The 27,291-nt window shown below is 38.8% G+C and overlaps 1 long non-coding RNA gene across 9 annotated transcripts in view; it reads right to left on the reverse strand.

Annotated features, from left to right (window-relative positions):
- Positions 1–27,291, reverse strand: part of LOC141574748 (uncharacterized) — a 945,654-nt gene that overhangs the window by 188,306 nt on the left and 730,057 nt on the right. For all 9 annotated transcript variants that reach the window (XR_012501786.1, XR_012501790.1, XR_012501785.1 and 6 more), the window contains one exon: positions 2,652–2,699. This is a non-coding gene — a long non-coding RNA (uncharacterized LOC141574748). The remainder of the gene's footprint in view (positions 1–2,651; positions 2,700–27,291) is intronic.

Raw genomic sequence — 27,291 nt, forward strand, 5'->3', positions numbered from 1 at the left:
CCTGCCTTCACACGTCAGCCATTCACTATGTGGTTCTCTCAGACCAGCCTCCTCAGCCTGATCAACGCTGATGCTCGCCTCTCTCCTCACTCTCTGTCCTTGCTTCAGTCCTGTCTAACCTTTTCCTGTGACTCCATTACAATCCTTACGTTATCGATCTTTTTGGTTTAAGGATCCCTGAAGGCTTTTGTGTCTGTGGGTCTACTATAAGGATATTTTCCATTTTAGAAGTTAAAACTGGAAACATAGTTTTTCAATTTGTTACAATATGCTGCTTTGGTTGAATATGAGAAAACCAGTCCTCAGGCAGATATGCGGTGAGAAGAAGGAGAACCTTGCAGATGCCCTGAAATAGTCTTGGCTTCCCCAAGGGGACCTCGGGTTACACGTGGGCTTCGCCACTTGACGCGCCTAGGTAAGGCCCACTCCTTCTACTCTTTGATACTTCATTCTGAGTCCTTGAAAACATGAATGCCTGCCCTGCACGCAATGCCACTGCACATATGTTTAATTTTCACTTCTTTTTAATGCATACCTTGATATTTTAAAATTATAATGTATGTTTTATTTATGTTTGCAAGTGAAGCAGTACAGCATAGTGCTTCAGTACCAGGTTTCCTGGGCTCATTTTGAGTTGTTGCTCAGCTAGCCATTCTTACCCTTCTGTGCCTGAAATGGTTTTTCTATAAAAGAGTAATGGTACTCGTGTTGTAGAGCTGTTTTGAGATTTAACTAGTATGTGTGCACACATAAACACAGAGACTTCCACACGCACAGACACGCAAACACAACCAAATCACCTTTAGCAGTATTAGCAGTACTGTTTTACCTTTTTCCAAAATATGGTAGGAAAATTACTGTATGTTTTTCAGCAGCAAAACATCAGCTATACTATGTTCTAATTCATATTTAAAGTAATATTTTTTAAATGATGAAAATCAGAAGCCAACGGTCACAATACATAAGATCTGGAAGAGCGTCAGAACTATGAAATATATCCATCTTGCAAAAGTGTGAAAAAAATAGTCATGTCTGCACAATTAGACACAATTATGTGACCATCTCTTTTAACTTAATCACAGTCAAATGGTTTATTTTATTGGCCCTTTCATTAATGGGGTCTCTCTTTTCTGTTCCTTCTCTCAAACCCATCTGTCAAATATGTCAAGTTTCTAAGATAATTAAGAAATAGCTTACAAAAAATAATGTTTAGGGTAACTATGCACAAATTAGAGAATAGATTTATTACACAACACATTCAGTAATTCAACTTTGGAAAAAAACAAGAAATCTACCCAAATATCTCAAACATGTAACGACACTCCAGAAATGCTGTTTTGGGAATGAGAAGGTTAGAGAAGGAGATTTTACGGCTTTATGGGTAAAGACATGTTAAAGTGGTGTTCTAGGTGCCTTCTGGTTCCTGCAACACACGTGCGCCCCGGCGCAAGCACGCAAACACACACACACACTCTCTCTCTCCATTGTTCTTTACCCTGTTTTACCCCCGAGGCCTACTCCACTTGAGTTGCATTGTTGTGCCCCAAGGGCTTTTGGTTTCTGTTAAGTTTCACCAATGGGAAGACGCCCCCGGAGGCGGGGGAGGGTGGACGGGGCAATAGCGGTACTTGCCAGAGTTTGTTCTTTCCTGCCAGGTCACCGTGGGTTAGCTGCGTCTCTTAACTAAATCATTCTCCATACTTTTATTCTCTCCTGGTTCTGGTGCTATATTTGTTCCCTTTTGCCTCAGTCTTTCCTGCTTAGTTCTCGGGAAAATATCTATGGTTGTGTTTCTTTGCTTTCTAACCATTTTGAATAAAGAGAAGCCAATGGTACAAGTTGGAATGTTTCAAAATTTGTTTCACGGTGAATGAGTTTCAGTTTTTAATAGACATAACACCTTTCCCGTTTATACTTATTCAAAGGAAAATTTCATTGAACAATGAAAATTTAAGTATGCCAGGAACTATACTAGACGGTGGGGAATACAAATTATACACTGTATTTGTGTTTCAAGAGCTCACAACACTTAGACTCTGTATGATATTATAAAATTACAGCACATTAAACACGCTGAACCATAAAGGATCTCAGTGATCATCTAGTTCAATACTGTACTTTCCAGATACGGAAACCAGTAGCGCCCAGACAGGTAAACTCCAAGTGAGTATCGAGGCCCTTTCCAGCATGTCATGGAACATGTACGTCTTCCCCACACAATCGCAGTAATTCATGCACCTGCAGATCTATGCATTCTGTTTTGTGTTTTCATAATTGCATTGGTGCACTAGTCAACAGTTCACAAAAACGAAAGCACAAAACCTATAAAAGCAAGCAAAGAAGATGCAGACGATGTCCTTACCCTTCAGGATGTATTTGTTCTCAGAAAAATATAATAGTACAGCTGTAATAGCACCACCATAAAGACTGACTGATTTTTCAAAGTATTATAATTTGTATGCAGCAAACACAGATACATGTACTAAATATCATTATCTACATTAAAAGCAATGATATAAAGTGGGAAAATAGTACATGTAATACACACAATAGGCAATGGCCTAACATATAAAATAATAAATAATCCTTTTACTGGAACACAACAAAGAGTTGAACAGCCTACTGAGTTCACAGTGACTGTCAGAACTTACGTTACAACTGGGACTGAAGAGGACCTCTGAGAAGGTCTCGTGTGTTATCTAAGAGCAAGAGAAAAAAAAGAGGTGCGTTATGTTTATAGCATGTCCATACTGCTTTTACTTGGCTTCCAGAAAATATGCATATTTAAAGACATCATTGGCATAGCTGCAGAGTTTTATTTCGTTATTTTCATAACAAAAATTAATAAGTCATGGCCAAGTAAGCTTTTATTGAAAATGCCTATATTTGTACGCATTGTCTAAAACCTCAATATTGGAATCTACAATTTCACACTCAAAAAAGAGAATTTATAATATTCTTTAATAGTATAAAGCCCACAGATGACTTTAATATACAAAGAAAAGTTTCACAATTTTAAATGAAAACTTTCTCCAATAAAGAAATTCCCACATTAAAACCCTCTGACATTCTAAATTTTATTATACTGTAATTTTAACACTTCTTAATTTAGTTCAATTTAAAGTCATGGTTTAAGGTCTCAAATAGAACAAACATGTACTTTTCTGATTTTGTCTTTAGTGTCAGCAAAAGATACTTCACACTGAGTATGAAAATTTAAAAAAATCAAACTAAAAAAAAAATAATTTAAAAAAATCAAACTATAAAAAAAATAATAGCTCCCTGGCACTTTTATCAGTCGTCACTGTGAAGCAGTACAACACCAAGAAAAGACTCTGCTCTTGAAACATCTGTAGGGTTGAAACAGCGAATTTCTTTCTCGTCTCGGATCACTCAGCCGCAAACTTCAAAATTCCAAAGAGCTATCAGAGTATTTGCTTCAGAATCTATCTTTTTATTCAAGTTAACACACAACTCCAGACTATTTCTCACATCTAATATTTATGTAGACAAGTGAAAAAGATAACTATTATCTGTTAAAGAGTAGTTACTGAACGTTTATAGGGAGCATTCCCAATTTCCTCTCTTTTCAAAAAGTGTCCCCATCCCCTCCCCCAAGTGTTCTGGGTTTAATTTCATAGGTTTAAATCCATTCCATGAAAATAAGGAAAAAGGGAAGGTCAAAAGGAGAGGCAGGATGTCGTGGGTCAGGCCAAACTGGAGGGATCTGACACATCACATGTAAGAATGTATGAGTCACTGGAAGCCTGCAGGGTTACTTAAGGGAAAGGATCGAGAGAGTCACAATAATGTGAGTTCAAAAGCGGATTCTGAATGAACGAGCAAGCAAGGAGGATGGAGAGGCATTAGACAAGATCTTTAGACAAGATCTAGGCCATCAGACAGATGGGACCAGGAGGCGTCGAAGGAATTCAAAGAGCTGCTGGTCTTGATCTTCTTAGGAACCTGAGAGGTAAGAACACCCACATGTGTGTAAAGTGTCTGAAAGAAGATAAAAGGTTTGAGCAGAGTCAGAAAAATAATCGGCCCCGTAGAAAATGGGAAAAGAAGCCAATTAGAGACACATGATCACCGAGCTGGGCTGAACACCCAGCCAAGGTTAGAAATCACCCATTCTGATGAGGCAATCAGCACTGTCAGGTGACTTCTGTCTTTTAGGGTTTGACTTCCCGGGGGGACACGGGGATGTAAGTGGACGAAGGGGCAGCAGGGGGAATGAGGGCTTAAAGAGAGAATGTTGCTTTAGTGTCTTAACTCATTCTTCAGCTGAACTAGGGATTCCTTCAACCAGTACTAGCAACTATGGATTTTTCCGTGTCTACCCTGTGCTAAGCTTGTGTCCCCCCTTTCACACGACCTTCTTTATCTCTAAGGCATCTGTGGAGGGGCAACAACCTCTTTTAGAAGTGGCTGAGTTGTGAAAGGTTAACTGGCACTCCAGTGTTTCACAGTCATCAGGTGTCACCTCCCGCTTCAAACACAAGCTCGCTCAACGCACAGCCCACGATCAGACAGTTTTGTCCCCTGGCTCATCCACTGACGGTTCCAAGACTTGGCTTTCAAAGGAAGCACATACACTGGGTTGAGACGCCGCTGTTTGTACAGGTGGTGTGTTCAGTTTGTGAAAATTCAGCTAGCTTATGCAAGTCTGGTATGTGGATTTGTCTGAAAGTATTTTATACTTCAACACAAAGTATTAAAAAAACGAATCAGAACCTTGAGGCTGACTGAGTGTGCGTCTAGGAGGTTCTGAAAGAAATCGGAAGGTCAGTTTAAGTGGCAGATATGACACACAATTTTTGCTTGTATTCTCAGTGTCTTCTCCAGGATTCTGCTTCTTACTAGATGTGTTATTTGGAGTGACAAAGTCCACCTCTGTACTCTTATATTATTTCATGTGTAAAATAAAGAGTTTAGAATTCTGGAGTTATAAGGAGTCTCTGAGCTGTACAATTCTATGTATCTTTGTTTTTTCCTCCCTCAAATTTGATTTTGGGTTTGGGATGTTTGGATAAGACAATACTTGAGCCCTCATGAAATGTGTGAGGATGATTAAAGTTTTATTGTATGCATAAATCTTGGAAATGTATAATCTTTGTATCATATATATTAGCAAGTAGTCGTCCAACCCATCAAAAATAGAATGTATGTTTTCAGAGAAGCTTGAGTCAAGGTATCATAATTTAAACATTTAAGTTAAACTGAAACAATAAGAGAACTTTCAAATCAACAAAAACAAAAGCAAAATGAATCTGGACTTAGTAAGAAAAGACCTTATTCAAAAGGGCTGTTACCATGTGTTCAAAGGACTATATAGAATGAGGGGGGTTATTGCAATAGGGGCCATTCTCTGATCATAAAATCATCAAGTGTCTCAAGGGTTATAAAAAGGAGCTTTCTTCTAAGGAGAGAAGTCAAAAAGGCTAAAAAAGACCTGGGGGGGGGGGCAGGAGAAGGAGGGGTGAGAATAGGAAGAAAGGATGGTGTGATCGGGTAGCAGATCAGAGACCATCTTCTCCTAAAACCAGCCCAGGTTTTAGGAGGATGGGTTGTCTGCTGGCTCAGGATGAGGGTGAGCCAGAAGTTCAGGGTCTGGGGGAAGGAGAGCACTTTAGCCAATGTTTGGTTAAGAAGCATCTTGTTTTATTTAATCAATGGGGACAAGCAGTTCAGCTAATCATTTGTGAAGCAGATAATGGGAATTTGGAAGGTCTGAGTTTGGTCTTGTCCTAGGTAAACAAAGAGGGCGTCCCTGAGTCTTTATCTAAGTCATTCTTTGCAATGAGTGGTTTTCCAGAGCACAAAGGCTAGGGTGTTTCTTAATCTTTGCTGTTTATAAGGGTCACAGGACTCTCAGGTAAAATCAACATGGTCAGAGCTATAAAATAATTAGTACATAGGCAAAGTCTTACCGGAGGAATGCAATGGCAATCATATAGGGACTTTTAAAGATACGTTGTATTATTAAATTCTTATGTTGTACTGCCTGAACAAAAAATGGGGATTAAGCATTTTTGACAAAATGACTACAGTGATAGGAAGGAGAGCAATGCCCTGGTGTGTCCAAGTAGAAGCTGGCATATGTTCTAGGATTTTACATAAAATATAAAATAAGCTCCACATTCAGCAAAGAGATAGAGTATAATTGGAATTCATTTTTTGTCTGTTCATGTTAAGAATAATCTGTATTGAGAAATAATTAAGAAAAAAATTGATCAGAGAAATGCAAATCAAAACTGCAATAAGGTATCACCTCACACCAGTCAGAATAGCCATCATTCAAAAGTCCACAAATGATAAATGCTGGAGAGGGCGTGGAGAAAAGGGAACCCTCCTACACTGTTGGTGGGAATGCAGTTTGGTACAGCCACTGTGGAAAACAGTATGGAGATTCCTCAAAAGACTGAAAATAGTCTTATCATATGATCCAGCAATCCCACCCCTGGGCATATATCTAGAGGGAACCCTAATTCAAAAAGACACCTGCACCTCAATGTTCATAGCAGCACTACTGACAATAGCCAAGACATGGAAGCAACCTAAATGTCCACTGACAGATGACTGGATAAAGAAGTCATGGTATATTCATACAATGGAATACTACTCAGCCACAAAAAAAGATAAAATAATGCCATCTGCAGCAACATGAATGGCCCTGGAGAATGTCATTCTAAGTGAAGTAAGCCAGAAAATATGTGATATCACTCATGTGGAATCTAAGAGAAAAAAAGACAAATGAACTTATATATAAAACAGAAACAGACTCATGGACATAGAAAACAAACTTGTAGTTGCCAAGGGGGAGGAGGGTGGGAAGGGATAAACTGGGAGTTCAAGATTTTCAGATACTGACAGGTATATATAAAATAGATAAACAAGTTTGTACTGTATAGCACAGGGAAATATATTCAATATCTTGTAGTAGCTCATGGTGAAAAAGAATATGAAAATGAATATATGTATGTTCATGTATGACTGAAAAATTGTTCTGTACACCAGAAATTGACACAGTATTGTAAACTGACTATAACACAAGGAAGGAAGGAAGGAAGGAAGGAAGGAAGGAAGGAAGGAAGGAAGGAAGGAAGAAAGGAAGAAAAGGAAGAAAAGAAAGGAAGAAAAGAAAGGAAGAAAAGAAAGGAAGAAAGAAAGAAAGAAAGAAAGAAAGAAAGAAAGAAAGAAAGAAAAGGAAAGAAAACTCCATGTTCTAAAATGGAATTGCTACCTCTAATTAAATGTAAAGTAAAAGCAATCCAGAACAATCTGTACATTCTTTTAAGAGAGATATCTACATTTCTATTATTTATTCAAATCATTGTGGTATAAAATGTCTACCAACATAGTATCTCTTTAAACCTGTTTCCCAGAGAAAGCAGATTCAAGACTTTTATCCAGATATTCCTTGTTATTTTCAAACTGAATCAAGACAGAAATGTAAATTGATGACAGAAAGTCTCTTCATATCCATATTCTATACTTCTCATAACAAACATCTCTTTTTATTTTTCTCTTGCTTTTGTAACTCTGGAATTCTTAATTAACATTTACTTCTGCATTTATAGAGTAATTTCTGGCTCTGCCCACTCTGTCAAATGGGGCCAGTGCATGAATGACCCATTTGGCAAAGTTATATTCACTATACTTCCTTGTGCAATGTGATTCTATGATTTTTCTAGGTCTATCTCCAGGAGATCTTCAAAACTTCAGGGACAATAGATTAACAAAATGTGTCTACTGTGTGATGACAACTGAAAAAAAAAAAAAAAAACACGACAGGCAACTTCACTGTGAGGTAACAGTAGGGCCTGAATGAGATTTCAAACTGGGGAGGCAGAGCCTGGCCAGATACCACCCAGGGTGCCCCACCGTGGGGGCAAGCGGGCAGAGTCTATGAAGGTAAAAACCACCAACAAGGTGAGAAAGCCATTCAATCCTACTGGTGGGTGGCTTCAGTCCTTTCCAAATGTCAGCCCCAAGCAGGACGAGACACTGTTAGGCAGCTGGTTTCTTCCACTGCTCTGAGGACTGGGATCAGTCACGGCGTTCCTCATGCTCACCCCGCCTCATTTCTTTTTTTTCCCTTTGTCAGTGAATTCATTTATTCTACAAATTACCTCCTTCAGTCTCTGAGTCTATGTTATTAGCTTTCAGAATAAAGCAAGAATGTATTTATTTGATCAGGAAAATGTAATGTCCATAAAGGAGAACGTCAAAGGGAGGTAAGAGAGAGTAACACAGCATCACGCTGGTTCAGCCCCCACAGCGTGCTTTTCACTGTAACAGAAGGGAGGCTTCAATTTTAAGTTTCTTTTCCATGCCAAACATCGCCATCTAAAGAATCCCTTGCATTTATGGAAGAAATGTATTTTTAAACAAGAAAGAAATTGTCATAGTAACCCTGCGGAATTGGAATGATTAATCCCATTTAATCATGGGAGGATGGAGGGTGTGACAGATTCATTAAATTTAATGACATCGCACACTCTGGGAGTCAGAGCACAAACTCAAATCTAGAGCTCTTTCTCTACATGATCTATGCTTTTTTGCCACCATTTTTTTCTGTACATCATAGTTTCAGATAAAGATTTATGTCACATGTGCCAATAAAGTTCATGATAACCACAATAATATGTGTCATATGGCACATTTACTATGGGCAGCACTGTTTAAGTATGACAGAGCTTTTATCTCATTCAACCCTCCCAGGGGTCTGGGTCTTTGGTAGTTCTCTGCCTCACTTTACATATAAAGGAAGCAAGGCATGGAAGTTAAAGCTACATAGCAGGTGAGCATCGTAAGTGACCAGGTGAGATTCAAACCCAAGAAACTTGACTTTAGAGCCCATAAGAAATCATCATTTAATAAAATGATACTACACATAAAAAAATGATGAGGGTAACTACAAATATATGTTGCAGCCAGTAAATAATATGGGAATAACAAAATGTCAACCAGTGATGGAAAGGCCACCGTGATCTAGGCTGAACTGAGAATGTTTCCTCCTATCTCAGCCAACTTTTTACAGATCTTTTGCTGTGAACATTCAGGTACAATTTCTGCTGCATGTATGCACATCTGTGCTTCGTATATGCCTAAGGGGAGGATTTTTGAGGTATGCATATACTTACCTTTGGCTTTAGTGTGTTTATAGAATGTCATGTGATTATTTGGCAGATTAAAAGATGCTAAGGGTTTTCTGACCCCAAAATTTTCAATTGGCAATTAATGTACCATTTCTGTATAGTGACTTGACTGCATTAGAATGCTGACAACATCAATATCCAAATAGTAACCGAAACATTTTCCCGAAATGATCATGTCTCTTGGTATTCTGTTGACAATAGAAAACTCATTTTTAGTAATGTAAATACATATAGCAAACTCATTTTATGTAGAGAATTATTAGATAATTGAAGTTGTGTAGATTTGGTCATTGTGAGTTTTAGGTTTAACACAAAATATCACTGTGTTGACCCATTTTTTTTTTAATAAGCCAGTTCTCCATCCCCAACACTACACCAAGAGCAGGAGATACAGGAGTGAACAAAACAGACCTAGGACTGTTGTTCAGGCACTTAGAGTACAGGGAGGCAGACAGGCATTGTTATTAAATATAGTATTTCTATTCAAGTAGATAAGAACATTACTTATTCAAAGAACACAGAGGCTTTTGAAGGACAAATGTGGACACAATGGAATGAGTAATCAGGGGGGAGGATTCACTGGGAAAATTTATTCTATTTTTCTGTAAAATCTCTCTTTGATCTTGAACAAGGGCTTGGAAGGGGTGTTTCTGTAGATCACCCAGGGTACCCCTTATGTACAGAGAAATGAAGCGTCTTTTGTATGTGTCCTTCCTTCCTTGAGGGAGTGAAGATCGACAGGAAATCTGAGAGCCCTCCAATGATTTAACCACTCTCACGTCTCCGGCGTGTTTACTCCAGAGCGATCTGCAAGGCTGATACACATAGGCTGGAATATCCATCCTGGACTAAATGGCTCTACATTCCTGTTCTATCGGATTCCCCGGGTTTGCTTTCTCAGGTACCTTCTCTTCTCTCCCTTGCTGTTGGCTCTTCCTTTTCTCACTGCTTATTTGACATTTGTCTGTAGAACATAAAATCCACTTCCAATTTTCTAGCTCTAAGTGGTCAGAGCCAGAAATCTACGCCAGAGCTTCATTTATTTGCTCCTTCATTTTAAAAACAAGGGTCAAGCACTTTCCTCTGTTAGGTACTGCACTCAGTGCTGTTGAGTCAGAAATGAAAATACTTGGTCCCCCCATGAGGGAATTCATGGAATCCAAGCCAAAACGACCAACACTGCTAAAACCACATGAAATATAGACGGGGAACTTTTCAGCAGATGGATGAACCGGCACTATTGAAAATAATCATTTTAAAATCAACATACCGTTTAATAAAGTATGTACTAGAAACCATCACAAATCAAAGCTGTATTGCTGAATGAATTTTCACACAGTGAACACAGCCGTGTGACCAAAAGCCAGACGCATTGTAGGACATGAATAGTAGCCCCAGTAAACCCCCTCACACACTCCAAACAGCGGCACATCCTTGTAACACCTTAGATTAGTATTATCTCTTTCTGAAATTTACATTAATGGAATTATGTAATACGAATCCTTTCATTTCTGTTGCATGTAACAAGAGTTTATTTTTCTATTGCTATGATCATTCGTGTACATATTTTTTGGTGCACACATGTATACATTTCCTCTGAAATGTGAGCATTCATATCCTCAGCGTTAGTATGTTTATGGAACAATGTTATAACATTATAAATAATTTGGCAGACTGAAGATGACTCAGAGTTTCTAATCCACCCTTCTTTATGTAAATTAAAAACAAAATCATGTCAACGCATTACAGTGTCTCCCAATTCTCATAGTTAAGGACCCCTTCCGTGATAAAGAAAATTTCTAAAAGCCTCATTTAAGAAGTGTTTATATGAACCCTTTATAATGCATTCAATTATTTGCCTCCCTGGGGTTTTATGTCTTATACACATAGGCATTTGATCATTTTGCTGAAGCTGTATTTACCTTGCTGCCTGCCTCCCCTTGTGCAGAAGAACTCCGCACTGTAGTTTGGCACAGAAATACAGAATGGTAAACAGCTGCGCCAAAAGCTGGAAAGAAACTATAAGGAAGCAAAAATGCAATTACCCGTTCTGGAGTCTGACCAGGAGAATGGAAGCTAGTTTTTTGTTTTTTGTTTTTTGGTTTTTTTGTTTGTTTGTTTAAGTTTTAGACACTTTTAATGAACAAATCCTCTTCGTACTTTAGTTTCCCTCTTCTTGCAAAACCAAAACAAAAACACAATCAATACTTTTCTACATTTAGTTTTCAAAAACAGTCTTCTTTTGATTTAAAATTGAAACAGTGTCTGTATGTACAACAACATACTAGAATTATTCTGGCAGGTTTTTACAAGTGGTAAATTGAGTGCATATTTTCTAAAAAGACAGAAAAAAACAACTTTTTTCAAATTAAAATAATTCACACAATGTTTTCTACATAAAAATCTAAAATGCAGGAATGGAAATAAGGGCCTCAAATACTCCTTTAGGTACCTCATTCTTGGGCTATGATATGTTCTAATACTTTTATTATTTTTGTTTAGCTATTAATAATGAATTTATGAATTATAAACCCATGAGGATCATGGAACGATGTCTGAAATATTTTTATTGAGTAGGCTCTAAGCCATAGTAGAATGGCTGCTATAAATTTTTGCTCAGTGCAAGGGGAAATATTTTTGGTGTAGTTTCTCTGTTGTCAAGAAGGATTTAATTTGCTAGCAAATTGGTTTGAAGAACATTATTGCCTACAGTGTCATTATCTTTAAAATAAAAATTTCAAAAATAATTTTGAATTTTATTCTTGGTACTGTGGGGTATTAACACAAGTTTCAGCCGGTTCAGACACTTACTGGTTGAGTGATCTGAAGGAAGCTCACTCTATAGGGGCCGAATTTTTTTTTTTTTTACATATTTACACATTACTAGGAAAATAAAATTGACTGTCCTAGCAAGATGGCTCTGTAGGCAGAGATGTCAATGTGTATAACTTGCGAGATGACGTGATATTCACGACTTCCCTTACTGGCACTGACCGTGGCCCATCAGTAAGAGAAATACTCAGTCTTTCCATTTGTGCCTTCCTCTCTTTAGCACAAATTCTCTCTAAACTTATCTCCAAAAATCTCATGAGGTGTAGTACCCCAAATTGCTAGCTATTTCAACCACATTTCTTGCTCAGCATTAAACCATGACTATAACTCAGATGGCTCCATGGAAGGGAACTGGTACTGTTGTAACCAAGTAGGACCCTATGGTCACCATCAGTGACCATCTGATATCTGTGATGGTGTTTGTAACTGCTTCACTGTATATTGGTTTAAAGGGTTTCTCATGCTCTTGTTGACCAGGGTTGCGCCGGAGGAGGGAGGCCTGGGTAGTCCATTCAATCCCCTCGTGGTGCTGTGTGCAGGGATCATGCTCAGTGCCCTGCTTTCGCCCCCAGTGCCCTCTTCTTGGCCCCTTGTGGTTTCCTTGAATCCTGTTGTTCAAGCTGCAGGTTCCAGTCTGCAGCAGGAGGTTCCAGGCCTCAGCATACTTTAAAGGCTAAAAGCTTTTATCAACCTGACTTTAAGGTGCACAGGTTTTTCTCTAGAGCTCTTTTCCATAAAGCCTCTTCCTATGCATCCTTTGTTCTAGGAACAAGAATATTAAGAGAGTTTCAAAGCCAGAGATGAACTTCATACCCAGCAGAGGGAAGGGGACCCCTGCATCTACAAAAACAAGAACAACTTTGCAACAATGTGTTACCCTGTACATGATCTCTACCCCTGTAAGCTACTCCTGTCCCTGGAACTCTTGAACTTTTACTATAAACCCCCCTGCCTTCTCTCCCCAGCAGGCTTACAGTCTTAGAGGCATTAACCCACAGTGACCTGCTTTACCTGGCAAAGAAATAAAGCTGCCTTTTCTACTTCATCCAAAACTGTGCCCTCGAGTCTCAATTTGGTACTCGGGGTATGGAGGCCATGTTTCAGCAACACAGCCACAAGCTCAGTCTCTCTAGTATAAGAACCCCAATTCTGTACCTATCTCCTGGCCCTCCAATGCCAAAAGAATGCAAACAATCCCATACACAGGTCAACACTGTCTCCTTGTTTGACCTGTTTCTTCATAAGAGCTTACTAGCCCAGTTTTTAAGCCTAATAAACTTTACTCTTTTTATAGCTGCAATCTAACTTTGATCCATTTCTCTTTGCTCATAAAACAGAACTCCCTTCCACATTCTGTTTTCAATGATTACTGCCCTCTCCACAGGCAGAAATGAAAAACCATGTTTGGTAGAGGTAAATGTATTAGACCAAGTGGGGAAAATTATATAGTTATCCACTACAGAGCCATCCCTTTTTTGTGTTAAGGCATTTTTATTGCCTTCATAAATGGAACTATGAACCCAGCAGTTCATGTCAGAAATGTGGAGACTGTCCTTTGCCACATTCTCCCATCCACCTCTCACTACTAATCTGTCAACAAGTCCTATCATAACTTCCTAAATACATCTCAGAGCTGTCTAATTCATGCTGATCTTCACTGCCAATCTCCAAATCTAAATTTAAGTCACATCTCACCCAAATTACGGCCAAAGATACGTAACAGACCTTTTCAGAGCCTATCTCACTGCACACTCACTCTCCTTAGGGTATTCTAAAACAGCCCTGTGGCGATTCCTGCCCTGTGAAGACCCCACCACGGCTCATCTCAAGCCAACAATGTGAATGTGGAACTGGGAAGAGATGAGTGGACAGACACGCACCATCTGTGAGCCAGTCCTGGCCCAAGCTAATTCCAGCCAGCAGTGCAAGTGTAATGCCGGGGGCTGACTTCAAGCCCCTCTATGGTTTGTCCGGTGGCTCTGTGTGAACTAGACCCTATCAATCTCTTCCTTTGTCTCTCCTTGTTCTCTGCATGGAGTGGATTTATTTCAGTCCTTATACTGAATGGTCCTTCCTCCCAGATTTCCCCACATGTGCTACTCCACTCTATATGAATGAGCAACTGTCTCACCTACTATTCTAATTATGTCTGATAATTTCAGGTCACAAATTAAAACGTATTCCTCTGGAAATCTTTTGCTTTCAAGATTAAGTCACACATCTTTTCTACATTCCTATAGCATTTCTCAATTCATTATAATGCTCACCAAGTGATTTTTTTGTGTAGTTTATTTCTGATACTTTTTTGCCGCATGGTAGTAGCAGTTGTCCTGTCACGCTGATTGCCAAGTCGTGTAGCCCTTTCTTAGTAGGGAATCAAGTATCTATTAATGACTAAACAAATGTGTATATATATTATATATGTGTAATTTATATATACATTATATGATTATATATTTGCTGAAGGAGATTATAAAAAAAACTCAAGAATGACTAAAAATGGACAAATTCTAGTTTTATCTAGAGAGAGTGGTTTGGAGAAGAAAGAGTTCCTCACAACTTGGGTTCCTGTTAAAATCTTCTTACTCTGTACTTGTGCCTTGGGTAAGCGCTCTGAGAATGTCTCAATCACAGTCGTATGCCATCTTCATATTTACAAGTAAGATAATCCATGTGAATACGCTCTGTTGGCTGTAAAGTGCCATAAATACCATCTCACTGTCTTCATTCTCATCTCCACTTGAAGCATAAAGCACAGACAACTGAATCAGAAACTCCACATTGTCCAGCATATCGTACCATGACAGAAACAAGTATAAAATTCAATTAATATTTTATAGAATGGTATAATATTCAAATAGCTATACCATTATTATGTATTTTATTTTGGTGGAAGTTTAGGTACTAGCAAGATTTTTATGTGTAAATGATACTTTTTCCTTCATCGTTATTATATTTTTTTAACCCATTAACAGAAGCCCATTTTAAAGAAGCTATTATTTTAGCATAGATTGTTAAGGTCAGTTCAGTGCCAAATCCAGAAACCCCTTACAGACATCAGTCCTTCTCCCAGGAGAGCTATAGTTTCACTGTATCTTTCTTTGACTTAAATCCAATACGAGGGGGGAAAAAATCCATATGTTCCCAATAGGCTGTTATAGCACCACAGCCTGGTAATTTATTTGGCTTTAGCCTTTGCAAGCTGACCCTCTGCAGTTCCAACCTTCCAGATTTTATGTATTCAGTTTGAAAAAGGCCATTTTTCACCCCAAAAGCAGCTAGCTGTTAACAGAAAAAAAGAAAACAAGATTTATCTTATCCTGCTCCATCCAAAACAAGGTGCTGGGCTTCCTGCGCCTTCAACTTGACAAGTACAGCCCTGGGCAGGCGTGTAGTATCACTGCTCGTCACTGTGAGGCAACGGAGTGGAAAAGATAGTGTGCGAATGAGCAAGGGTAGCAAGTAGCTAATTAAGATTAAGAGTCAACAGTGAACGATTTTCTAAATCCAAGTCACCCAGTCCTGCCATATCTACCATAATACAAAGCATACAGATCTGCCATGCAGCAAACTCATCTTGGAAAATATAAAAATGTTTTTTCTGTGAATTTTTAAAGCAAAAATGGCAGGTAAAACGAAAATCTGTGAGGCAAAAAACATGTGATGACTCTACCTTTATTTTACAAGTTTCTCATATCCAGAAATCAAATTCCTTCCAAGTTAGGAGATCAAATATTTCTATTCCCAATTCCCAATATTTAAAATAATATTCCTTCTCTCTCTCCTTCTTTCTCTCCCTCTCTCTCTCTCTGTCATCATATAAACATATCTTCACCTTAACACATTTAATACATGAAAGTCAATGTTAGATAAGTGAGGTAGTTAAACAAGTGGGGGAACAGGACAGATAAGGTAGAGGAGAGGGAGGGGGGTCCACAAGACGGCGGTATGCCTGCCTTCAGCATAAAGGAGCTTTACTTCCTCTAGATGAGTGCCAGCAAGAAACCGGTTAGAACCTGATGGCCATGACCATGTGGTAGTGACAAGGACCTAACCTGACATGACCCAATGCTCACTGTAATACAATTAGCATTGTGGTTTAGCCCCCCCACCCCCATGGATTTTTCTATGTGCAGCATGGGTAAGGACATGCCCAAAAGGGAACGAGCATGATTGCACTTCAGGGGCAAGAGCTGCCAATCAGCCAAGAGAACACCTCTAAGCGAGGGTCTAAGAGGAGAGAGCAAACAAAGACCATTGTTATCCACCCTTGGATCAGCCCATCTCCCATTCTTGCCCTTTGCTTATAAATCCTTTAAAATCTTTTGCTACACAATGCTTCCATCTCCTGTCTGATTCTTACCTTCCAGTTAAGACAAGAACAGGGGTCTTTTCCCTTCCTTTTTTGGGGCAACCAATGTATCACATGGAATCAAAGATAGCCTAGCTCTTTTGTTGTGAATTCCACCCTCCCTCCATTTTTCCCTCTACAGCATGTTCCCTGATTTTTTTTCAGAGTTGTTTCCATCAGTCTCCTTCCTTCTTTGCATTTTATTCTTTCCTTCCTGTATCTATCCATTAGTCTAAAATTATTTGGGGGAGCTTCTGTAATAAGGATGAACAAATCTGACTCTGTATTGGATTTGTTTTTTTGTTTTTGTTTGTTTTTTTTTTTCTTTTTTTACTTTTACCTTTGTATTCTATTGCTTTTGCTACAACTTAAGAATGTTGCCTACAGTCTGAAATACGCAGGACAGCCCATTCTCAAGGCTGTGACTAAGGGTATAACATTTTTCCACTCATATAGAGATAAAAAGTTGTAGAACAGAGAATAACATTTGTCCTGTTGGAAGTTTATAGGAACATCATGACCTGACCTATGTGGACAGCTGTAAGAACAAAGGATTCTGGCACTAACAAGTTCACAACCAACCACACCCACTCCCCTTTTAGTATACAAGGAACCCAAGTTCTAACTTGGGTATATGGTTCTTTAGGACACTAGTCCACCATCTTCTTGGTCTGCTGGGTTTCCAAACAAAGTCATTCTTCCTTGCCCCAATAACTTGTTTCTTGATTTATTGGCCTCTTATGTGGCAAAGAGTATGGGCTTGGACTCATTAACAGTTTTTTTCTGTATCAGGCCCTTTTGATACAGAATATATTGTGTGGAAAAGGGGCATGCAGGAGTGATTACACGCTCTTACAATTTTGAAATCAACTGCTAAAACTGTGTTGAGATATAGACTAGGAGGTAGCCAGTGTAGTTCCCTTTTTGTTCCATCCCTGCACACATTCCCTCCCATGTTTGCATTTATTCCCAAATTCAGTCAGCTCATCTCTAGCTCTAATTTTCCATTATGAAAATTGACAAATGTTGAAAAAGGAATCTTCTGCATTACTTCTTGTATTTCTCATTTTTTCAGTGAAGTATAGAATCATTGTAAGAGGCCAGCTGACAGTGTGCTCAGAAAGGAAGGTAATATTTAAAAAAAAAAAATGATTTCTGTCCTCCAGGAAATAATGAGTAGGAGAAACTAACAAAATGTGTTAATACGTTTCTTTTTACTTTCTTATATGCCTATCAGTATTCCCACGAGTTTCCTGGCCAGGTTGCTGAGAACCCAAGGTAAAGTTACGCTCGTATCATTTACAACAATGGCAGCTCAGTGCCAGGATATGCAAGGTTGAAAAGAAATCAGCGGAACAGCAGTAGTTCTGTTTAGGAATTCTTCACACGCCAGCATATACAATGACCTCCTAACCAAGGAGACCAATTCTGAGCAGAAGGAAAATGATCATTTTCTTTTTTTATGAAATTATACTTCCAAATGGAGAATGCTGATTGATTTATTCTGGCACTGACATTCATAACATCTTCATTGTATTTCCATACATAGTTGCCCTGAGTTTACAGAGTTGTCCCTGTTGCAACTCAAAAGTTATGTTTAGTTCAGGAAGTTAGAGATATTTTTGTCACCTGAAGTGACTTTCAAATCTTAGAGTCCATTATCCCATGCCAAGGTCAATTTGTGTCCATTTTTCAGAGTAATTCCACTGATTTGAGTATATCTTGCCAGTTTGCAACCTATGGACTAACTGGTGATCATTTTTTTCTAGTATTTGTTTCATTTCTTTCAGTTCCAGTATTCTTCAGTTTTGTTCTGTGCATCAATGGTAGAGGCTTTAGCACAATGGATACTGATTAGGAAAGGTTAAAAACTGACAGTAAATATTTCTCATCATTTGTAAATATCACACTCACTAGAAACAGAAAGAAAACTAATGTGAAATTTAAGCCGACAACCAAATTTTTCAAATTTAAGTGCTAGGATCTTATTACTTCCCTCCTCTGTTATCACCCAGGTTTCTCTTGCTTTCCCTGCCCCACCCCCCAGATTTTCAAGTATTTCAACTCCCCTTGCCTAGCGTAAAAACTTAGCTGCCACCTTCTTAGATTCTGGGTAGCCCATTATGGATGTAATTGGAATGCTTTCCCATTAATTCTCACGACAGGAACTGCAGCGAGATGAGGAAATGAAGCCTGTTGGTCTCCACCCAGTAATCCTGCAAACTCAGAGGACACCATAGCTCTTCTCTGTCTAGTCCTTTAATGGCATGAGACGCCCGGAACATCCAGCTGATAGATCCCTACCAGCAGTCATAACACTTCCAGATTATGAGAGATCATGATTCCAGAGATCAAGTAACTTCATTTTAAAAGTGGATCATTGGATGTGATTGAGTGTCACCAACTCCAGCCTTTCTAAATCAGATGTGCAGTCAGACTACAACGGGATAAACATGAGAGTGGTCACTGACCGTTCAGAGCATGTGCTCTTCTTGAAAGGAATGCCTGTGATTAAAATGCAAATACCTAAAAAGAAATTGGACCCTTCGTCACATCGGCAACATCTGAGTGAGAACAGTGGATATAATCTTTACACTGGTGTGTTTTTCTCTCCCCAGGACCTTCTAGCACATTCCCCAGGGCCAAGGTGGTTCAACTCCAACTACGGGCACTATCACACGAGGAACCACACAAAAGCTCATTAGTTGAGAGAATAAAAAATATATTCAAATACACCTGAGTGTATTAAAAAACTGAGAAATCTGGATCTTTCTTGTGCCTTCTGAGATGCCTCAGTCTGTTTGTATTTCATCTGTGCTTAAGGATGTTGGATTTTTACTAGAAACTTAGAAACATATTCTCATTTTTAAAAGCATGATCTTCCACAAAATTAACAAACAAATGGGAGCAATCACTAACTCACTCTTCTGTTAAAACCTGTTGCAATTCTTCAACCCCTTAAACCAGCCTGTTTCATACATCTCAGTAACGGTCATTTATGGGGTAAGAGAGACAGAGTCATTGGGAACCTAGATTTGCTTAAAAAATGTCCTGACTATGGATTCTTTTAAAAGTGAGCAGTTTCCCCAGGCACATGGTAAATGGCCCAGATGAATACACGCCTCCTTAATGAAAGGACACCAGAGCAGATGAGTGTCTTCCTTAGTGTGGTATCTGGTGAGCATTAAACTGACTCCCAACCAGTGACCTCGGGAATGTCAGGCCGCTGCCTGCAGTAACTGCTTCCAGTGTCTGCCACGTGTGTGCCTTTTCAGGGGGTCTGAGAAGTGCCTTCAAACTACTGGTGCTACAAGTTCAGCTTATCACTGTTATTATTATATTCTGCACACTTATTTAATAAAACGTTTATTATTGTGGCAGGGAAGAATAAGCCTGACTCCACATCAGACCTGTGACTCCGTATCAGACCTGTTCCTTTGGCTCTAACGCTGGGCTCTGTTTCCTGGGCTCCGTCACACTGGTTCTGCACCTTTTGTAAAAGAATGTTGCCTAGAGCCTGAAACACACAGGGGAGCCCATTCTCAAGGCTCTGACCTTCAAAGGTATGTAACACTTTCCATTCATACAGAGACAAAAACTGCAGAGCAGAGAATGATATTTAGTGCTGTTGGAGGTTTACAGGAACAGCATGACCGGACCCACGTGGAGGCTGCAAGAATCAAAGGATTTCAACACAAAGAAGTCTGCACCAACCAACCACACCCCCTCCCCTTTTTAGTGTAAAAGGACCCTGAATTCTGACTTGGGGACGGTTCTCCAGGACGCAAGTCCCCCATTTTCTCAGTCTGCTGGCTTTCTCAATGAAGTCATTATTCCTTGCCCCCAACACCTCATCTCCTAATTTAGTGGCCAGTCATGCGGCGAGCAGTATGAGTTTGGACTTGGTAACATTATGAGACACCATAATATTACATTTCATACAATGCTTTCTAATATATCATAGGAAAATCATTTATATGTAATATAATAAAAATGAATTACTGGAAGAATAACAAACACACACAGAACATAAGCCCTGATTGTTCTCAGTAGATTTCACAAACACTGTCACAATCTACAACTGTAACTAGCATTTATGAGTAGAATGTCAACGCCCCATATTAAATGCCGATGCGTACACTTGGAACGGAAATATCCTTGCTACACTTGGTATTTTTTTTGATTCTAGTGGGAGGGTGTGGAGCGGTCTCTCACAATGACTTTAATTTTAAATTTACAACATGCCATGTATTTAGTGTAGCGTATCATTAAGAAAGGTATATGCTCTGGCCAAACAGCGAACATGCACAGAAATAAAATGAATACAATAGAGACAGATGGACTTTCCAATATCAAAATAAGTTAGTTTCATGTTCCAGAGTGCTCTAATGTAACTTGTTTTCAAAAAAAACAGCGTTAGCTCTTCCATTTGCAGGGGCGGGAGGTAAAATGCACCCATGCATCTGTTCCACACCTCACGGACAGATTCCATCCATAAATTATAATAAATAGATTATAGGCCTCACTCACATAATTATTATAAATAAAATCATATTTTAATTTCCGTACATAATCTAACAAAGATGTTTGCTCCCAAGTTACAGCATCAGTGAGCTCCTCCAGTCCGCTCTAGGTAGCGTGAGAAGCAGCAGGGAATGAAGGCGTTCCTTGCTCTCCTCCCTGAGCCGCGTGTGGGTAGAGGATCTATACACATTTCGGTGAGTAAAGTGTAAGGAACACTGTGACAGGGCAAGAACCAAATTCTGTAGGAAGCCAAGGAGAGACGACTTTCTGTTGGATGAAATGACATTTCTACAGAGCAACGCTAACAGGTATGTTGTTTGCATTCAGATATGGTTACAGGGAGGAAATTAAGAAAAATCAAAGTTCTCTGATCTTATTTTCACACTTTCCCAGCCTGTCACCCCCTGTGCTCACAGGACAGGGAATAGAAGTATGTGCCTAAAACATGGAGTAGGCAGGCAAGATCTGGGAGATGGGGTTGGAGGTTCTACTCTGATAGATTTTAAGTGCTAAATTATGTGTATGTGAGTCTGTGTGTTTATCTTTACTCTGTACACAACGTGGGGCCATTAGCATAAGACCAAAGAGCTTGCACCAATGGAGCAGACATGCGGAAAGACGAGAATGATTACAAAACAGCAGCAAAATAATTTAACAACTTAATAATCTGTTGGTTGAAGAGAACGTTTTAATAGTTCCACTGAGAAGAGAAATGCTGACACGGACCGTGAGGGAAACATGGCCTCGGGAGATACAGTGGGGTAAGAATGTGTGGACACGCTGAGCTGGCTACAGAGAAGAAGGGACACCTAGTGGGAAGTTAGGAAAGGAGGCGTGGAGCTGGGAAGAGAGGGCTTAAATGGGAAGACGAGATCACAGAAATGGTAGTTGAAGTTATGAAAAGACACAAGCTCTGAGGGAACAAAATAAACGTAATCAAGAAGGATGCTGAGAGTAGTGCTTCGGGGCTGATTATTTTGTGTGGCTGAGTAAGGGCAGATGAGTCATTCAAGGAAACAGAGAAAATAAAAAGGTTAAACACACTTGGAGATTTAAGTGATATGGAAGCCAGGTGATCCAAGGGAAAGAAAAAAGCAAATGATATCTATTTAACCTCTCCATTTTTTTTTTACAACAAAGTTATAATGTACTGATGAAGATTACCAATTTATACAAGGCTACTGAGAAGCAAAGATATTAAGCATTTTCCTAGCATAAATGAATGATAAAACTGGGATTTTACTCAAATCAAATAACCAAAAAAAAAAAAAAAAAAAAAAAGAAGAGAGAAACAGAAAAGGGATATCCTTGGATACAGCAAGTGAGGATCACTGGTATAACAGTCAGGATAAATTAAATTTGCTGCAGTAACAAAGCAACCCTGCAACCTCAATAACTCAATACCATAAAGATTTGCTGGGATTTTTCTAACTGTGTGTCCAGCATGAGTGGGTCAGTGGTGTGGTTTGGGTGGGGGGCCCCGATCGTCATAGTCACCCTCAAGTCAGATGCAGGCTACACCGTGGGGAGCAGCAGTACCACTGCTGACAAGGAAAAATTCAGGTACAAACTTCTTCCCTGTCTCTCCTCTGCACTGACCCAGAGGTGACTCACGTCATTTTAGCACACAACCCATCTTGTTGTGATACGCTGAAAAGGGGCTGGGGAATGTCATCGAGCAAACGTCATATACAAGGAGACCCACTACTTACCTAGATTGCAAAGGAATAATGAGGGGAAAAAATGAGAGTAAGTGACCACTCAGGATCAAAGGATAGTTGAGATGTACTGTGTTCCCAGACTCAGGAAGAGTAATCTAAAGAGGATTTTGAAGACACAAAAGAAAGATGCACTGATGAAACAGTCCCAAATAAGACTGCCCTTTGTATGTGTGTGTGTGAAAAAGAAATCAATGCTTTAAATTGTAATATTTGGTCTCAATAGTATCTGGAACCTAAAATTTTAGATATTATCGGTATCTCTAGCCTATATAGATACTTAATTATTTTTTTCAAATAAGTGAATGAATCATCTAATTAAGTTAAAAAGAGACTTAACAACATATTTCCTAGTATGGTCACACACACAAAATCAGAACTACTTCAGAGCTTGGAAAATGTTTTCAAAGCTTGCTTAGAGAAAAAGACAAAAAGTCTTAACAGGAATTATCACTTATTCAAATGTGTCTTAATCATATTTTTTAGAAGGAAGTTAAAAGTAATTAGTGAAATAGGGATCTCCAGAATGACATATCCAATGACATATGGACTAAAGTTTTATATTCTTTGGAATGCAGAGAGAAGAGCAATAATTTCTTAAAACATTACTCCATTTCATTAAGACTCCAAATATAAATATACTCTATTATCACTCATTTTGTTAACTTAAAATTTATTTCTGAAAAGTAACATTATCTGTTGTACCCTAGTTTCTCTTCCTAAAGGTAAAAACTAGTATTTTGTCTCATTTTAGAAATATGTATAATATGTATTGAATAGAGATATCACGGATGCCTGACCTGACAGATTTATATTGCTTTTACTCAACTTTCCTGCACCTTCCACACAGATGTCTTTAAAAAAGGAAACATAAACACGATATAGAAATGGGGAATAAAAATGTTTTTCAAACATAAGGTACACTATATTGATTTCTAATTCCAATGGATTTGAATTATTAAACAGCATGTACTCATTTTTTTCAAAGGTTTCAAATTCACCATTTAAACAACAGCTCTGAGCAGTGTTAATGTGACACACTATTTTTCATTAGGTAAAATATTACCAAGTTGTAACATAAGGTACACTTACTAACTGGTCTCACTGTTTTATCATATGACAATGCTTGAAATATTAAACCACAAGAATAAAAGCATCTATTTATTCACTTGAAATTACAAACCTATTTATTTCCATTCCAGAAAACTTAGGTAGCAAAGAGTAAAATTGTTTTAGGGAGTCTGTATAACACTTAGTTAAAATATTTGTGGTTTTTACACAGGAGAAAATATATATTCATTACTTTAAACTGTTTGCTCACCTTGGCTATATTTCATAGCTCTTGGCTAAGTGTCAAGGTCAAGGTATTCTTTAAATGTCACTCTGCCATATACACCCAATAAAGTGCTACCTGGATTAAATAAACAGAAGTGCAGGATGTGTGGTATGTGAATCGACACATCAGTGCAGAGTATCAGGAACTAATAAAATTCACTTTAAATTCTAATGTGAAAAGAACTTTGACCAGAATGTAAGTATCTAAAGAGACCACAGCTCATTAATGCCTGTAGTCACATTGTCTTGATTAGCATCTCAGGTCTATTCGGTACTTAAAAATATACTGAAATATTTCTGAGGGAATGCATGTGTCAATGAGTGAATTACTGTTTAATACATAGTCATATAAATTAATCCTCCGTCTAGGAACAGTGACTGGCACTGAGCATCTCCTGTGGCTCAGCACTGCAGGGCATAGATGCTCACACTCTTTCGATCATATTTTCTGATACTTGCTGATTACTTGCTCTCTTTTGGACACTGGTGAAAATGTGCTTGCAATTAAAGATTACTAAGTTATTAGAAATATACATTTCCCTTAGAATTATTGGTAAGACTACTTTTCTATATATCATGCAGCCTATGCTTTTGAAAATATTTGACAATAAAAAATGCAAGAGAGTTTTATTATTATTGCCACCAGAAAATAATATAATATTGGTTTGTACAGAAAAAGTTACTATTAATTGTGAGATTAGTTTATTTGTTTGTTTTCTTGGGCACTCTAGCCAAAGCACATAGGTAACTGACCTATCAATTAACAAGGACATTTCTAGAAGGCAGGTCCATGTTTCAGCAGCTTTAGGCTAACATACTTGAACAATGTATTTAAGTATCTTACTGAGTTCTGTTAAAGAAGTTACTTATGACTGAAAACATGTTACATTTTGAATGAATTTCCTGTGCATGTTTGAAAGTTTTATAGAAGTATGAATAGAAACTTGTGGTATGTCGTGTGAAAAATGTTAAATATGAAATAAAAATTAACTTTCATATGAGTAATTTTTTCTTATGATAATATAGTCACAAAGTTAACAGACAATTTACTTTTACTAACGAGATCACTAAATCTCTTCTTGTTTTGTATACACTCCCCCAGTTTTATATCTTTTATTTTACAGATCCCTTAAGTCATTGTAAGACTGAGAATCTCCCAGAGGCCAATTACCTTTCCTCCAAGACCTCCTGGAGGGAGGGGCTGCTCACCCACAGCCTTAGCTCACAGATCTCCAGGGTAGTGGGTTGAACTGTGTTCCCCCAAAAAGATACGTCCACTCAGAATCACAGAGTATGACCTTTATGGAGTTAGGATCTTAGCAGTTTCAAGGTTAAGAATCATAAAATGAGATAGTCCTGGATTAAAGTGAGCCCTGAATCCAGTATCAGCTGTCTTCAGAAGAGGCAGAGAAGAAGGAGACAGAGACAGAGAGGAAAGCCCCAGGAAGGCAGAGACAGAAATCGGAGTTACGCTGCTTCAAGCCAAGAACACCAGGAAACCCCCAAAACCGGAAGATGCAAAGGAGCCTTGCCTCCTGACACTGTAATTTTGGACTATTGGTGTCCAGAACTATAAGAATAAGTATCTGTCATTTGAAACCATGAATTTTGCAGCAATTTCTTAAGGCAGCTGTTGGTAACTAACACATAAGGAGAGAGTCAGCGCAACTCTAAAAATTCTTTTAAAATAGTACGAAAATACTCATTAAGCTTCTTGTTATGAAGCTCTTGTTTAGTGCATTACATATGCCATCTTGTACAACCGTGGCCTTTAGTTTTGGTAAGTAGCTGTGGCTTTATTAATTCATCATCGTATTTCTCAGTCTTGCTTTCATTATCTCCCACCCCTCACTAGAGTAATTTCACACATTTTCCTTCGAGTCACCTCCTCCATAAAATGTTCACATCACATACCTATAGCTGTTTACGTCCTGGATGCACACCTGAGCTTTATGCACAAAAGAGTAAGATGTCTGTCCCCATCCCCTAAGAACTGCATTGACTACTGTGAACGCACAGTTCCTCAGGTGAACCAGAGAGGTCGAGTGGCCTGCCTCCAGCCAAGCAACGCAACGGGCAAGGGAAGAACGGAATTGATTCTAGCTAACTTCAAAAGATGTGTTTAACCATGATAACTCACCACTGCTGCTTCATAATTGTATTTACATATGAAGAAAAATAGAAATGACTTTAATTTTTAAAACCAAAATTAGAAATTTTGCTTCTAAACTATGAATCTCTTGGATCAACTACTCATAACCTCGTCTCTCTCAATTAGTAAATAATTATAAAGTTCAAGCAATTTCCCTTTAAAAAATCATGAATGATTTTTCTTAGGGAACTGTCCTAAGTTTCAAAGAGTAAAGCGCTTCCTTCTTTTCTATTCTTTGGGTCCTCTCCATAGTAAACCGGGAAAGGCACAGTCACGTGCTCGCCCTCACAGAAACCCCGCCCCCTTTTCATCTTCACGCTGTTTAACTATTTCACCCTCTTATCAAAGGTGACTCCCTTTACCCACATTTCACACTGTCCTCAATGCCTCATCCCCTTCTCTGCTCCTAACCTACAAATCCCCTGCCTGGGACCCTACTGCCCACGGTCTCTGCTCTACCTCTCAAGCTCTCCGGAGGGACCCACAGAGTGATGCAGAAGGAACACAGAACACGTTCCTCGTCCTCAACTTCAGCAGGTCGCTGCCTGCGTCTCAGTAACTGAACCCGAGCAGACGTACACCTCTGCTCCCGGGCCGCCTTTTTTCGCCTGTGTCCTCGCTTTATAATTCACAGGGAAATCCACTCAATCCCATGCTTGCTTGTATCTAAAAATTAGCCTGTGCATTTTCTCTTACGTCATTTTCCTTCTCCAGCCTCCCAGGACCAGATGCACCATTACAGCTGAAGACTAACCTTCCCTCCTAAGTTTCTGACCTGATCTCCTGTCGTCTTCGACCAGAAGTTACACATTTAGTTATCCGGTCCTCTCTCGTTGCTGAATTTGCAACATCAGCTTTTTGAAGGTATTATCCATTAGCTTTGGGCCATTGTTGGTGCAGCTGTGAAGTGTACTGTCAGATAAATGATTGCTTCTCTAGGTGGTAATGCATTTTTTCTCAGGTTTTTTTTTTTAATGGAAATTTTTACTTTACAGAAGAGTGACAAGAACTGTATCATGAACCCCATACACCCATCACCCAGCTTTAAGAATTATAAGCATTTTTATAATCTTTTTATCAATGTTCCTTCCCCCGCCCTTTTTTTTTCTTTCCTATTTGGAGTATTTTTCAACATATTCCAGATAGGTTTTCTTTATTTTATGGGTAAGCAGTTCAGTATACATTACAATGCCTGAGTTTTTTTTTTTTTTTATT

This window comes from Camelus bactrianus, chromosome 23, assembly GCF_048773025.1.
Source record: "Camelus bactrianus isolate YW-2024 breed Bactrian camel chromosome 23, ASM4877302v1, whole genome shotgun sequence".
Lineage (NCBI taxonomy): Eukaryota > Metazoa > Chordata > Mammalia > Artiodactyla > Camelidae > Camelus > Camelus bactrianus.